We start from the raw sequence: 15,851 nt of genomic DNA, 5'->3' as shown, positions 1-15,851 counted from the left end.
TTGTTTCCCTACTGCAGAGTTTAACCTCCTAGATAAATACTGCTTTACTGTAGCAACATGCTCTGAGCACCTACTAGACATTAGCCATCATGCTAGACCCTTTACACATACATCATCTCATTTATCACCCATCCCTGAGAGATGGGTATTAGAAGTCTCATTTTATAGCTGGGGAAATGGATCCTCAGAGACTTTAAACAACTTGTCAAGCTCACTTGGTACTAAGTGGTTGGACTGAAAATTTAAAACAGGTCCACTTACTCCAGAGCTGTTTTGTCTGTTTGTTTATTTGCCTCTACCACACCACACTAGCTCTGAGCCTTCTCCCAGGTACACAGATAGCCTTACTATCATCCACCTGCTTCAGGTTCTACTTCCCAATGGACCATCATAACTTTCCCAAATAAAATCGGAAAATACTCTGTGTCAGGGGCTTAATCCTTAATCCTTCTCTTAACTTCCATTTGAAGGCTTCTCAGAGAGGAGAAGACTGTAGGGTCTAAAGCCTCAAGAATATGCCTGATCTTTGATTCATCTTAATTTTCCAGATGTCTAATGAGAGTTTCATGAGCCACCTCCAATCCTTTTGGAAAAACTTCTCTAACAAAGAATTCTCTGTTCCTAGAGGGCTGAATACAGCTTCCTTAGGGTTTAAGACACTATGGACATTAAAAAGTCTTACCCCACGGGCTTCCCTGGTGGCGCAGTGGTTGAGAGTCCGCCTGCCGATGCAGGGGACACGGGTTCGTGCCCCGGTCCGGGAGGATCCCACGTGCCGCGGAGCAGCTGGGCCCGTGAGCCGTGGCCGCTGAGCCTGCGCGTCCGGAGCCTGTGCTCTGCAATGGGAGAGGCCACAACAGTGAGAGGCCCGCGTATCACAAAAAAAAAAAAAAAAAAAAAAAGTCTTACCCTTTCCTGGAGGGATAAAAATCTCTAAAGGGGTTCAAGATGACACCCCCCCTTCTCATTCAGAAACTTTTCCAGGAATTCACTGAGAATTTCCCTCATCCCTGAGACAGGTGACATCATTAGGTCCACTAGCACAGGGACCGTGACTTGCTCCTAAATTCATTAATTTTAGATCCTATGTCTTTCAAGTCAAGTGGAAGTGTGCATGGCACAGATTGGCATTGCACCAGAGGGCAAGTAGAATTGGGTAGCCAGGGAGAGCTGGATTCAAAATTGACTCAGCAACTTACAAGCTGTGACACCTTGGGCAAACTACTTTACTTTTCTGAGTCTCAACTTACTTAACTGTAAATATTAGTAATGTAGTTGATCATAAGGCTGTTTGAGGATTAAGTGGGATATCCTCTAAAAGGTACCTGGCCCGAAGTTGCTATTCAGTACAACGAATGGGAGCCCTCTCACGAGGTAGAGGATTTCAGAGTTTATTCCTTTCACTCTGCTTTATTTTGTCTGAGAAGAGTGATGGGTTGGGGGAAATCCCAATCACTTTTCTATTTCTCTTCCCATCAGCTAGCAATCCATTTTCTGGCAAACAGTCGGGTCCTTTCCATCTTAGTCAGGCTGAAAGCCAAATAATAATAATCAAAAAAAGAACAGAGAGAAATCCATCTAGGTATCATTAATTCTTCTAAGGTTATAAATTGGGCCAAGTATGGGTCAAGCTAAAACTGTGTCATTCTCCTGGGCCGATATCTGGAGCCATGTCTTGATTACATTAATGCTTATCTAGATGACCTCTTGTTGTGCTTCCAAAATGGCTCAGAAAATAGACCTTCAGGCTGTGGTTTGCCCACAGCTGTGTACATCATCCATCCACCTCTCAGTGACACCTCATCAGTCCTCTCCATCGAACTCCTATCCTACAGTTATTCAAATTCTACATATAACCCAGACCATGCTTTTTCTTTCGCTCTGTCTCAGAGGTACCCAGCTAAAGAAAACTGCTTTCCAAGTCTGGGTTCAAATCCAGGTCAAAATGGTATCTTTTCCCCTCCTCACCATCCCACCACCAAGCCCCTCTCGAGGCCCCCGGGACTGAGCATACAGAGCTAGGCATGGGGTTGAATGATTGAGTGAATAAACGAACAATTGTTCCAGCACGTTTGGGCACCGTGTCAAGTGTGCTAGGACACAGGCCATCTGCTTTGTATCTTAACACCACACGGTGTTTCTTTTAGTCATTTCTTTTAGGTCCCTCCAACCCCACCCCACCCCACCCCCGCCAAGCACAAGCACCAGTGTACTTACAGTCGTTCAATAACACCTCTTAGCCAGGGAATTCAAAGTAGTTCAAGATGGATGACAATAATTAACAGTCCTATGAAATGATGTCTAGGCACAAGGGGAAAGAATTGCAAAGGTAAAAATAGAACTCAGGTGTCCTTACCCCAAAGACACGGCCTAAAGGATCCGCTGCCCACTCCTCGGAGCTGCACGGACGACCTTCACCGCCTGCGTCCTGTTATCCCACAACACGCACCTCACACTCAGACACTCTAGTTCTTGCTGTTCAGACTGTGTGTTTGGACCATCAGCAACAGCACCTTCCAGGAACTTGTAAGAAATGCATGACCTTGGGCCCTTCCCAGATGTACTATATAAGGATCTGCCTTTTAACAAAATCCTCAGGTGACGAAAATGCTGCTAGTCTGGGGACCATACACGCTTTGAGTAGCATGGCTCTAGATTACCCGTCATCCTCTAAACAAGTCCCACATGGTCATACCTCCAAGCCTCTGCTCTCATAAAACCTTCTGCCTACAATACTCTGCCACCTTCTCTCCGTGAATTCTACGCAATTTCAGTCCCTCTGTAGAAATCATCAGAGCAGACATCTTAGCACTCGGGAAAGAGAAGAGCTTGCTTATCACACTCTACACAAGCGTTCCTAACCACCTGGAATTGTCATTAGTTGTTCATATGTGTTGGTCTCTCCAGCGAGATTGAGTTCAACAGTGGGGACCGTGTTTATTTATCCCCCAGAATGTGCTATGTGCTCAATAAATAGTCATTGAATCAACATTAACACTAGCTCCATGCTCTATGTCATTTTCACATCTTCAACAGATTCCAGAAGAAGCCACGTGGCTTATGTGACATCCCACCAAATTTTAACTTGTGCCACAGTTAGTATCCTGCAAATGCCCATGTGCTTGCTGAATGGTGGCCCATCTTGAGACAGAAATTTAAGAGATTGTGTATCCTGGGCTTCCCTGGTGGCGCAGTGGTTGAGAGTCCGCCTGCCGATGCAGGGGACGCGGGTTCGTGCCCCGGTCCAGGAGGATCCCACATGCCGCGGAGCGTCTGGGCCCATAAGCCATGGCCACGGAGCCTGTGCTCCGCAAGGGGAGAGGCCACAACAGTGAGAGGCCCGCGTACCGGCAAAAAAAAAAAAAAAAAAAAGAAACCAAAACAAAACAAAAAAAAGAGATTATGTATCCCATTATATATTATGTATGCCCTCATGGATGTGCTGAAACAGAATAACGGTCTGCTCTTGATCATCTCCGGCAGGGGATTATAACTTGCAGAGAGTAAATGGAAAAGCTGATTTGTAACCTATCACTAGGAGCCTTAATGGTTCAAAACAGGCCCTTACAATGTTTTTCTTTGCCCGTCCAGGAGCACACGACAACAAGCTTTGTGGGTAGGTAAGTCGTTATTCTGGAAAAAAATATTTTAAAGCACACTTTGAAAATGGAAGGCATTGAAGTAAATCGTAAATTTGTCTCATTATTTCCTGTTTCTTACTTCAACCTCATTCATGACTATAACGGCTTGGTTTGAAAATTCTACTACTATGGTAATTTCCTCCTTTCTCAAGGCCCCAGCCAAACCCCACTGGAAATGAAAGAACTGAGCAGAGAGATGGTTGAAATTTCCCATAAGCTGAATTTTTTATTACGGCGACTGCTGCTTTAAAAGCCTGTCGTAACACATATGGCTTACAAATTATTGCCTCATGTAGGGAAAGCAAAATGCTCTTTATCCAAGTAGATGTGCACTTGCCCAAACCCTAAGGGGAGTGTTTACACGTTTAGTGTTGAGACCCTGTAACAGCAGAGGTGCTGTTGAAGGCACCACAGAGAAGCCTGGGACAACTCATATATGTGCCTTCCTTGTCACTGGGGGCTAAATTGTCCTGGACTCCAGGGATATATGTTCTGGGGATCAGTCACTGACAGTATATGACTAACAAGAGTTTTAGAATTTTAGGTTGAAGATGAACTTCAAGGTCATTTCATCTAATGCTTGAATCCCTTAGGTAACATCCCTACTAAGTGGCCATCCGGCCAAGCCCAGAATACCTCCAGTAACAGGGAACCCTTTACCTCCCACACACTTATGTCCCTTCAGTCTGGTCTCCACTTGTTTACGTTCCATCTTTTCCCGTGCAGGAGCACAGGAACAGCGGTTTTAGAATTCGACCATCCGGTCGAATAGGTAGGTCCGGTGGTTTCCTACTTCGGAACTGTGGGTTCAAGTTCCAAATTCCAGGGAAGCAGAGTCTGCTTTGTCTAACTGGATACCACTCCTTGTCTGGAGAAAGGCCAGAACCACTGACACCACATGCAGGGGAGATGGGGGAGTCCTCCAAAGTAAAAGGAGGTGCTGGTCCCAGAAAAAGGAAAAAGAGTGCTAGACTGACAAGAAACAGTCAGATGTTTACAAGCTCACATTCCTGCTTTTGCTCAAACCTGGAATAACCTCTTCAACCCCCAGACAGTTCTAACTGGCAGCTCGGGTCCCAGCTCGCGTCCACTTGCCGGCTCTCTCTGCATCCGCCTTGGTGAGTAGATACCCACGTGCTTGGACATCCCATTTCCCTTCCCAGGCTGTAATTACTTGGAAAGGGAACCAAATCTTGTAGCTTTTTAATCCACCACAACACCTACCTACAAAGTACGTGCTGACATACAGTTGCTGTTTTCCAAAACAGCAGAAAACGTCTTACTTCAAGCAGATGTACATGCAGAAAGTAGGGAGAAAGGAAATTGTGAATTACCCTGAGCGCTTAAACTTCCTTTTAGGATTTTATGGCATGTGGGATTTCTACTGGTTAAGTAAAGATTTCTGTTTCCTGATAGTAGTGTTAAATTGAAATCTCTCAACATATTAATATTCATCCTCTGACATTTTAACTACCATTTCTATTCTCTCATGCAGTCAACAACCAGTAATTGCATCAGGATTCAGGAATAGAAATATGAGCATCAGATTTATCTCTGCCCTGAAGGAGCTCATCATCCTTGATAAGTCAGGGGTAGAAAAATAAATCAGGAATCCCGAGATGAGACTCTGTACTCCAGAGATATAGACTAGGTGCCTCTCTGATCCCCTAAGTTAGAGTTTCTCAGAGCACATCCTCCACCTTTTCTGCAACAAACCCTCTCCTGGAACTTCTTACCCCGCAGACCCCCAGCCCCATGCCTGACCTATAAAATCAAGCATTTAGCCTAGTGCTTGGGGTCCAAGATTTTCTAACACGCTCCCCAAGGGGGAATTCCATGCACATCATATATTGAGAGCTACTACACTAGTGATAAATTCTTGAGATTTGAGTATGCAGAATATTATAATAGGGATATTCCAAAGCAAGAAAACAAAAACAAAAACAAAACCCTGTTAAAATCCCAACAAAACAATATATAAACTCACACTAGCTTCTCATCTGATGAAAGGAAACTTCCATGCAGTATCATACTCATTTTCCATGGCTTACCGGTTCCGAGCATACATTGTTCTCGCATTAAACCCTGCAGGAGAAGGATGCCCTGCTTGACAAGAAGAGTTTTCAGACTAGCAAGTGACTGGAATGTTACCTGGCCCAGGTGTTGGTTTAGGAGGCTTCACCAGACTTCAGCACATCCGGGTTGCATTGCAGTTCCTGTTAACTGTGACCTGCAGTATGTGTCATTCCAATCGTATGTGGACCCCATGACAGGTAGGTTTTTTCTGACAAAGGGAAAGATGCAGCAACCATATGTGTAGTTGAGCTGGAAAATGCGCTATTGGCTCAGTCAAAGGATAAAGAGAAGTATAATCTAACTTCTCCCTTTTCTAAAAGCCATAACTACCAGAAACTTAAAAATAAAAATAAAAAGTCTGTCTTTCTAACAGCAGGCTCCAAATTTCCAGCGGGCAATGGAACAAGCCTGGCATTAGAGCTCTGAGTTTTAGCCCCACGCTGCCTCGTAGCAGAAGTGGAAGCAAGTCGCCCACCTCTGTACCTAGTCTCCTCCTCTGTCCAAAGCTGGCAGCATCTGCCCTACCTCCGGGGTTTTGGTCGGATCCGTGGTTCATGGATGCAAAGGTATTTCATATACTCCAAGTCAGGGCTTCTTACCCAGGGGTCCATGGGCCCCCTTGGCCTGGGCTTCAGGACTTTAGTGAACATTCTGACGTTATAAATAAAATCGGGTTATGTATAGGCACACGTGCTTTTTTCTGGGGAGAGGGTCCGTAGCTTTCATCAGACTTTCAAAGGAGTCTCTGACCTAAATTAGTATCCTGCTCCTCTTTTCTCTGTAACTAATTACCGAGTGTTTATTGAGCCTTCACTGTGGGATCTGTCCTTAGTGGTGCAGTGAACCCCCAATCCTCTTCTAACCTTTGAGCCGTCAAGGAAGGTTTACAGGCTTTATATCGGTTTGGGTTGCACTTTAAAGGAGGGAGTGGGTGAGGGTCATGCACCAAGAGATGCCTGGGAAGCATTACCTCACCTCTGGGGGAGTCTAAACCCCCAGGATGCTCTCCCCGGCCTCCAACAGGGTGGAGTGGGAGGCTGTCGTGGAGCCTGTTCTGTCAGTGCAACGTGTTTTCCACTCCAGCAACACCTAACATATGGCGTGTGCACTGATGCTGATGAAAACAGTGATTCATCCTTAATCCTTAAAAAAAAAAAGCAGTCGACCTCGTGTGGCCCTGGCTCTCCACCCTGAATACCCTTCTGTTCTCCAAAATGTCTGTGCCGTCACCTGCCTCCACCTGACCCTGTTGGCTCCTTGGTCTTACTCTCGTGCAGGCTCCCTCCAGCCCTCTAATCTCTGCTTCCTCCTGTCCATCCTGGAGATTTCTGTTGCACATCCTCAGCCCTCTCTGTAATGTAACGACCTTTCCTTTCACTCCCTTGCTGGCCTCACTGTCCCTCACCTCACACCCCTCCCATACCTGGTCTATGCTTTACCTTTACCATCCTCCCCTATGCCTTGACCCTTGGAAGGAATACCTCCCTACCAGGGGGAAGGGAAAGTAAGAGGTGAAGGAAGATGCAGGAAAATTTGGGTTATGGGATAAGGAGGTGAAAGGTGGGGGAAGAAGACTGCCGGATGAAAACACTGAGAATCACCCACCTTCTCCTGCCATTTTGATTTACTTCACAAGGTCTTCTGTTTGGTGCCCAACGGGGTACAAGGCAAAGGTGTTATATTCTGGGAGAAGACCAAACCTCATCAGCCTTGTAAGAAATGAAAGAAGAAAGAGAAGAACAGAGAGACAAGAAAAAAGAGAGGGAAAGCATCAGGGGATAACCGGGAGTGAAGGATAAGAACATATAATCTCATAGCTTAACTGTGTTTAAACCAAAGCAGACCTTCATCAATGGGTGGGCAAACAGGGATAAAAAAGAGTCATATCTGGAGACAAAGGCAGCCAATCACTGTCCATGAGATTTGGGATCAGGGTAACGTCAAATTATGTAACCGGGTGTGTTCTAAACATTTGTTATTGGTAGGGGTTCAAAACATATTTTCAAAAAACGGCAGTATGATTCAGGGAAGTCAGACAAAACCAAGTGAATCTGGGTTCGATGTAACCTTGGTCAAGTCACAACCTTTCAGAGCCTCAAATGAAGATAAGCGTACCTTCTTAGAAGTATCTCTAGTGCAGGATTGTTGTGACAAATAATGATATGTCTTAAGTGCCTTGCATACAGTAGATGCTCAATAAATTATGGTGGTTATTATTATTACTATCATTAAAACTCTGCTATATATAGCAAGTTCAAATCACAGGGGAAAACCGCAATAGCTAATAACCTGCAATCTACCAGAAATATAAAGCACTGTCCTAAAAAGACCGTAGAGATCTAACCACTGTGCACTGCACAATTCTTCTAGATGAGAATGTCCAGAGTTCAATCCCAAGCAGTAGGAGTCAGTGCTTCTGCAAATACAGCCTCTGTTGGAATCTGCACCAGGGTAGGGTAGAGAGGGTGGGTATCCAGCAGGTTGGGAGTAGAGAGAGAGTCAACCTCATAAGTAGTGGTCAAGTGTCTAAGCCTCAGATCCTCATCTGTAGAAAAAGGACAGTAATGTACACTGTATACAAGTTGGAAGATTAAAAATTGACCAGTGGGGACTTCCCTGGTGACGCAGTGGTTAACACGGGTTTGAGCTCTGGTCCGGGAAGAGCCCACATGCCACGAAGCAACTAAGCCCATGCACCACAACTACTGAGCCCATGTGCCACAACTCCTGAAGCCTGCACACCTAGAGCCCGTGCTCTGCAACAAGAGAAGCCACCGCAGTGAGAAGCCTGCACACCACAATGAAGAGTAGCCCCCACTCTCCACAACTAGAGAAAACCTGCACACAGCAACAAAGACCCAATGCAAAGCAGGAAAAATTTTTTAAATAAAAAAATTTAAAAACTGACCAGTGGGGCTTCCCTGGTGGCGCAGTGGTTAAGAATCTGCCTGCCAACGCAGGGGACACGGGTTTGAGCCCTGGTCCGGGAAGATCCCACAAGCCGCAGAGCAACTAAGCCCGTGCGCCACAACTACTGAAGCCCGCGTGCCTAGAGCCCATGCTCTGCAACAAGACAAGCCACCGCAACGAGAAGCCCGCACACCGCAACGAAGAGTAGCCCCCACTCACCACAACTAGAGAAAGCCCATGCACAGCAACGAAGACCCAATGCAGCCAAAAATAATAAATTTTTTTTAAAAAAATTGACCAGTATACCAAACCTGTGTTTTCTGGAACATAAGCTCTATAGGATATTAATAAGTGTTATCAAAATAGGAAAATGCTGGATCACAATAAGGTCTCATATGTAGGCAAACTGGCAGTATCTACCAACACTGTAAATGCACATACCTTTTGATACAGCAATCCTGCTAATGAGATGAGGGGGAGAGATTCAACTGATTTCTTATTGCAGGACATCTTCAGACAGGAATGTGATTTAAAGCTTTTCCCAAACGTATTTAAATCCAGGCCCCTTTTCTTGTAGAACATCTCCTGGGACTAGTGTTCCAAGGAAGACATTTGGAAACACTAAATTAGATCATGCATGTGCGAGCTGGTACAGATGGTACTCCATAAGCCTTTTATTTTCTTCTGATGGTCTCAGGATTAGCCCTAGACCTCCTAACCCATCACCACCATCTGTTCCTATGACCAAAGTCTCTCGTCTCCCTAGTGAGCTACAGAATACGATATGGTCCAATAACTCCTCCCTAACCTCCTGCCTCTGAAGTATAGAGTCCCTTGGAAGTTTTCTAATGCTCTTCGCTGCTTAGAGCAATAAGAAATGAAGAACAAAAACATTTCTCCTCCAGTGCCTTTCTCTTCATTCACTTCGTCTCTGTATGAAATGACAAGGACAAATACAGTTTAGGTATTAAAGGCAAGCGCTGAAGGTTCAAAGTGAAACTCATCTACTTTGCAAAGAAAATTTAGGTAATATATCCTGGGTCCTTCAACAGAAAAGGCAGGGGAGCTTGTGAACTAAAACACAAATCAGAACAGAGGCTGGAGAACCAAGAGCAGTTGAAGCAGCTGCAGGAGTGAGCTTCCCTTTCCTTTCTTGAGTCATCATTAGTCTTTTCCCCTAGGATCTGATGGGGTGCCAGTGAGAAAATGTGGGGCTGGTCAAGGAAAGGAGGAGGAAGGCAGCGGAGTGGTGGGTTTTAAAAAGGGAGGACCCTGTATGCTGTATATGATGGAGCACTGGTAAATGGGTGGTGCCCACACAGAGCAGGTCTGAAATCCCTGAATGAATGAATTAATGGACGAACCACCAACCAACTAGACATAAATTGAGTACAAAGCAGAAAATCATAGTGTCTTCAGATTAAGAAAATAAAGGTCTTGGCAAGAGTCAGACCCAGTGGAGCAAGGCTGCCTTGGTTGACCAGGTAAAGTGTTCTCTCGAACACCTAACTGAATCGCTTTCGTTGCAATTCCTTCTAAAAGGCACAGAATCCCAGCAGGTGCCTGGAGGAAGGTCATTCTTCCAGCAGCATTTGTCAATAGACCTGAATTTTGCTCTAATCTGCTCAGAGAGGCTTTCTCTTCCTTTGTTTGGTTCTTCCTCCCCTCTGAGCATTGCCTCACCTCTACCTAGATAGTAGAGATCTTCACCAACTAGCCATCAGGGGTTTGGCTCTGTGACTGTGGAATCTCCGCTATTCTTTGAATATGAAACAAACACAATGGAGACTCAAAGTACTGTTACTATCTATTATAGACAGAAAGGAGGAAAAGAAAATTTAACTGTACGCACAGCCAAAAACATCAATATTTACAAAGGACTCCAATTACCGTAATAATTGTTGTGGAGTACCTTATAGAAGACAATGGAATGCCATACAGCTGATGAAGGATGTACAAAATCTTAAAAGTACATGCTAACTCTGACACACACGATAAAAAGGAAATGTCGCTTAGCCAAGAAAGATAGATTTAAAAGTCAATATATTTGTTTAAGTAAAATATTACCAGGAAGATGAATCTTTAACAAGCAAAATATGACCTGCATCTGAAGCCAAAGATAAAATTTCTCAATTATTCATTGATTTGAATTATGAATACAAATTCCCCTTACATTTTATTGTAAATAATTGAGAGTTAACTTGAGATTTAAAGTTTTTTCAGAACAAAGGAATGAGTTTAACTCAAAAATTTAACTTATGATAACTCTGTTAAGTACAATTAAAGTGGTAGAATTAAGAAAACTAACATAAGGAAACAAAAACTAATAACAGGAAGAATTGAAATTTGAATGTGTTTATGGGTAAATGAAAGTCACGTTTTCCTAATTAAGGATGAATCTAAGGGGGGCTTCCCTGGTGGTCCAGAGGGGAGGACTCCAAGCTCCCAATGCAAGGGGCCTGGGTTCAATCCCTGGTCAGGGAACTAGATCCCGCAGGCCACAACTGAGCCTGCATGCTGCAACTAAAGATCCTGCATGCCACAACTTTAAAAAAAAAAAGAGAGAGAGAGAGATCCCGCATGCCGCAACAAAGATCCTGTGTGCCACAACTAAGACCGGGCACAGCCAAATAAATAAACAAATAATTTTTTTTTTTTTTAAGATGAATCTAAGGAATACAATTCTGATTGTAAAAGGAACACATGCTTCTCCAGAACCTGCTCAATCTTACATTTTTTTCCTCTAAAAACCTTTTGATCTTAGTTCCTCTTCTCTACAAAAGATAACATCTACTCTTTCAAATCACTTCTGTTAGTTAAGATTAAGGAGTTGAAAGGAAGGTGATCCTGGACAATTCTGCCTCTAGCTGTGGCAGATTAATCTGTAACAGACTAACACTCCCCCTAAGAACAATAGAAGAAAATGGAGATGGGGAAGAAGAGTCTGTTTGAGGGCATCAGAGAGGTACCAAGGCACCTAGGACCAGAGGGGGCAAAATTCCAGAGGGCAGAGAATCTTTGGTGTGAACCTGGTATCTGTCAGCTGAAGCTAAACAAGAAAAAAAGAAAATCCACAGCCTGTGTATTATCAGTTGAGGCAGCGATTTCATAAAAATGTCTAATTTCAGCCGAATATATGTTCCTAAGCAGCAATGAGAAAGGCATTACCAAACCTTCCAAGTGAGCACTCCTTGGATATTAAACCCAGACTTCGTTTGGAGCTGTCAATTGTCTCCTGAGCCATAATCAGAATTGAATACTTTAAGACCTTCACAAAACAAACATTGTTAAGTTAACCCGGTGAATAGCCAAGTGGACCAAAGGTAAAGGGTCTTGCGAAGGAACCAAAGGCAAGAGAAAGTCATTGTAGGTTGGGTTCCCCAGAGGCAGAGTCTGAGATGGAGTTTGGGGTATAAAATGTTTATCTATGAAAGGAAGATGGGAAGAGGAATGGGCAGAGAGGACAAATAAAGTTTCAGTTTACCAGGCAGGGAGTTTTAGAGTAAAATAGTACCCATCTGAGTTGTTCCCCATTGGGCCAGAAGAGCTACTTTATATCCTCTTCTATTAAGTCATGGGATCCAGAATATGGCATGACCTTGCACAAGGTGGCTCTCTGCAGGTAAAGCAGACTCTGGAGGAGCTGACAGCTGAGGGCTTTCTTCTGACCATACTCCCTGCAGCTGAGCAGCAAATCTTTCCTTGAAGGAGGAGCTAGTTCCTGCATTTCCCTATTTCCCAGAGCAGAGGCGGCCAAAAAAAAGTAGCTCAGGATACTAACAGAGAATGGAGTCAGGGGTGGGGCCACCCAGGCAAGTGTTCATTCATTCTACATTCCCCAAACTTTCACTGCTCACTTATTCTGCACTTAGACCCCTACTAGGTACTGTGGATCCAGAAAGGAGGCTCACACTCTCCCTACCCTCAAAGGACATCCATCCACAGTGAGTACTCTAAGAGCGGAAAGCACAGCGCGGTGGGGGGGCGGGGTGGGACGCGGGGTGCTGTGCGACAGGGAGGGGCCCCTCACCCAGCCGAGGTGGGGAAAGGGGGCAGGAATCTACTCCATTTCCCACCCAAGTGCCTCCTGGACAGGTGTGTCTGCTGTGTAAGTAACTAATCATAATTGGCTATATGGGGAAGCAGACCCTGGTTGTTCTATGGAAATAGTAAAGCATAAGAAGCAAAGATGACTTAGCTGTCATCCCCAAGAGTCATGAAGGCGAATCACCGTCAACTTCCCTAGGCCTTTTTTAATCATCTGTAACAAAGGGGAACTCTATTTCAAAGAAAAAAATAACTCCTGGGCTTCCCTGGTGGCGCAGTGGTTGAGAGTCCGCCTGCCGATGCAGGGGACACGGGTTCGTGTCCCGGTCCGGGAAGATCCCACGTGCCGCGGAGCGGCTGGGCCCGTGAGCCATGGCCGCTGCGCCTGCGCGTCCGGAGCCTGTGCTCCGCAACGGGAGAGGCCACGACAGTGAGAGGCCCGCATACGGCCAAAAACAAAAAACAAAAAACAAACAGGGCTTCCCTGGTGGCGCAGTGGTTGAGAGTCCGCCTGCCGATGCAGGGAATGCGGGTTCGTGCCCCGGTCCGGGAGGATCCCACGTGCCGCGGAGCGGCTGGGCCCGTGAGCCGCGGCCGCTGCGCCTGCGCGTCCGGAGCCTGTGCTCCGCAACGGGCGGGGCCACAACGGTGAGAGGCCCGCGTACCGCAAAAATAATAATAATAATAATAATTCCTATGACGTGTTCACTGTAATTACAAAACGTGGTCAGGATTATATAAAATCTGAGCTTGGTTCTCCGAGTTGTGGAAGGCTCAGGAAGTTAGATTTACAGAGTCTACAGAAGAAGCAGAGAAGAGGGCTATTTTTGTCTGTTTTTTTCATAGCTGTAGCCCAGCTTCTACAACACTGCCTGGCACAAATGGGAAACTCAATATCCCTTTTTTTTTTGGCTGCCAAAAGCTTTATTGTTTCCATTTGATCCAAGGCTTGGGAGAGGGCTCCAGGGTAGTTAAAAAGCTGCCTAGTGGCTGCCGAGAAGGCTTCAGGCAGAAGTCCTGACGCCAGAGGGGCTCCTCAAAGGCCGCTGGGTTTCAGAGGCTCCTGGTCATGCTTGAGGGTGAGTCTTTCCAAGAGTTACTGGCCCAGGGCTTCCCTGGTGGCGCAGTGGTTGAGAATCCGCCTGCCGATGCAGGAGACACGGGTTCGTGCCCTGGTCCGGGAAGATCCCACATGCCGCGGAGCAACTAAGCCCGTGAGCCATGGCCGCTAGGCCTGTGCGTCCGGAGCCTGTGCCCCACAACGGGAGAGGCCACAACAGTGAGAGGCCCGCATACCGAAAAAAAAAAAAAAAAAAGAGTTACTGGCCCAGCCCAGCCTGGAGACCAGCCAGCCTGCGGAGGTCGGCCAGGTGGTGACCCATCTTCTTGATGAGTTTCACCTGCTCATACAGCAAGCCGCTCTCCAGGAAGCCTCGGAGGTGGGGGTCTGTGCGGGCAGAACCCAGGACACGCAGGTCCAAAATGGCCTGGTTCAGGTCCTTCTCCATGAGAATGGCGGCTTCCATAGCGTCCTGGGTTTCACCCCACTCATCTTGAGAAGGCTTCTGCACGTCCTGGAAGAGGGCACGGTCGCTGCACTGGTTTTGTATTTTCAAGAGACGTTCAGCGCCTTAGCGCTTCTCCTTGGCCAATTCACGGAAGAAGTGGCTCACGCTGTGAAGCGCCCCATCGTCGCGTTCGAAATAGAAGCCCAGAGAGAGGTAGGTACAGAAGGCCTGCAGATGCAGGTCGACCAGGCGACCTCCACCTCGGTGGAATAATTCTGACGAATCTGGGAGCTCAGGTTTGATTGGTAATAGGGAGTTAACCTCAAAAAATGGTGTTGGTTGGTTCCAGTGGCCGAGGGTAGCTGAGTGGCTGATTCCAAAGGTTGCAACGGGAAAAACGGCTGGAGGGCGGTCGGAGGCAGGAACAAGGGGTATCCCTTGGTCCGTTCATTCTAAACACTGTTGAAGCAAGAGACAGATCCGCAGGCCTGCCGCGCGACCTGCCGGAAACTCGATGTTCCTCAAGTCAGTTAGTGAGCAACGGTATAGTCACTTCCGGCCCCCTCCATCTCCACCACCCCCACCCCCGCCAGCCTAAGCCCTCCTTTCTACCCTCCCCCTGCTGCCTAGGACCACCTCTGAGCTAAGGCTGCGATTGGGACACCTGCAAGTGGCTTCTCCAAGTGGCCAGGGCTTCCTCACAGTGTGGTGGCTGGGTTGCCAAGGTGAGCATCCTGAGAGAGAGGGAGCCACACAGAAGCCACGTGGCCTTTGGTGACCTTGCCTCAAAGGTCAAACACTGTCACTTCCACTGCATTCTATTCGTGGAGGCAGTTACAAAGATTTTCTCAAGTTCAAAGGTAGGGAACGTACCTTCTCAATGGAGGAATGTCAACATCACATTGCAAAAAACAAAAACAAAACATGTGGGGTGATACGGATATGGCAGACTGCATTTTCCGAGATACATATATACATGCCATGACACTCAAGCCTTCCCTTGCTTTTACGTTATCAGACATCCGGCACTCTGCCCTCTGCACATCCTTCGTGCAGTACTTAGGAGCTCTGCAAGGAAAATATGAACAGAACGGCTCTCCTTCCCACTCCTGCCCAAACTCAGGACTGGGGGACAGGGGTGCAAAAGTGGGACATTGGGAATGTTTATGGCAGAAGGTAGAGGACTCACTTGGACTCTGGGTGACTCGGGAGCAAAGCCACACACAACCGTCATCACCATCACCTGTGTCAGCATACTATTTCTGTCCCTTTCACTCCTCTTTTTCATTATTTGTCACAGGTGTTTATGTTATAGGGAATAAATCTTCCTGGGAAAGAAGACATTATCGTACAGTGTTAAATCTCCACTTTCATGTATTTATGCCAATGCTTGTGGCCTCATTAGGAATTTTAAGCTGAATTCACTTATGCCGGGTGGCCCATTTGATAGGAAGTGAATTTCAGACTAGGTCAGTACTCAGACAGTCATTCACCTCAAAGTCAAGGTACAATTCAATTCTTTTTGCTATCAATGGATGTATTCTTTAACCAGAGTTAAAATAATCTAAAACCATCTTCCAAAAGTACGATTCAAATGAAATAACATCCAGCGTGCTTAGATTGGAAAAAATGGCATTATTCAATTTCCAAATACAGTAACTCAAATAAT

General features: G+C 46.0%; 1 pseudogene; it reads right to left on the bottom strand.

Moving 5' to 3' along the window:
- Positions 1 to 13,993: 13,993 nt before the first annotated feature.
- Positions 13,994 to 15,416, bottom strand: LOC131764243 (ferritin light chain pseudogene; annotated as a pseudogene).
- Between the last annotated feature and the right edge of the window lie 435 nt (positions 15,417 to 15,851).

This window comes from Kogia breviceps, chromosome 10, assembly GCF_026419965.1.
Source record: "Kogia breviceps isolate mKogBre1 chromosome 10, mKogBre1 haplotype 1, whole genome shotgun sequence".
Taxonomy (NCBI): Eukaryota; Metazoa; Chordata; class Mammalia; order Artiodactyla; family Physeteridae; genus Kogia; species Kogia breviceps.
This window is presented reverse-complemented; position numbering and strand designations above follow the sequence as displayed.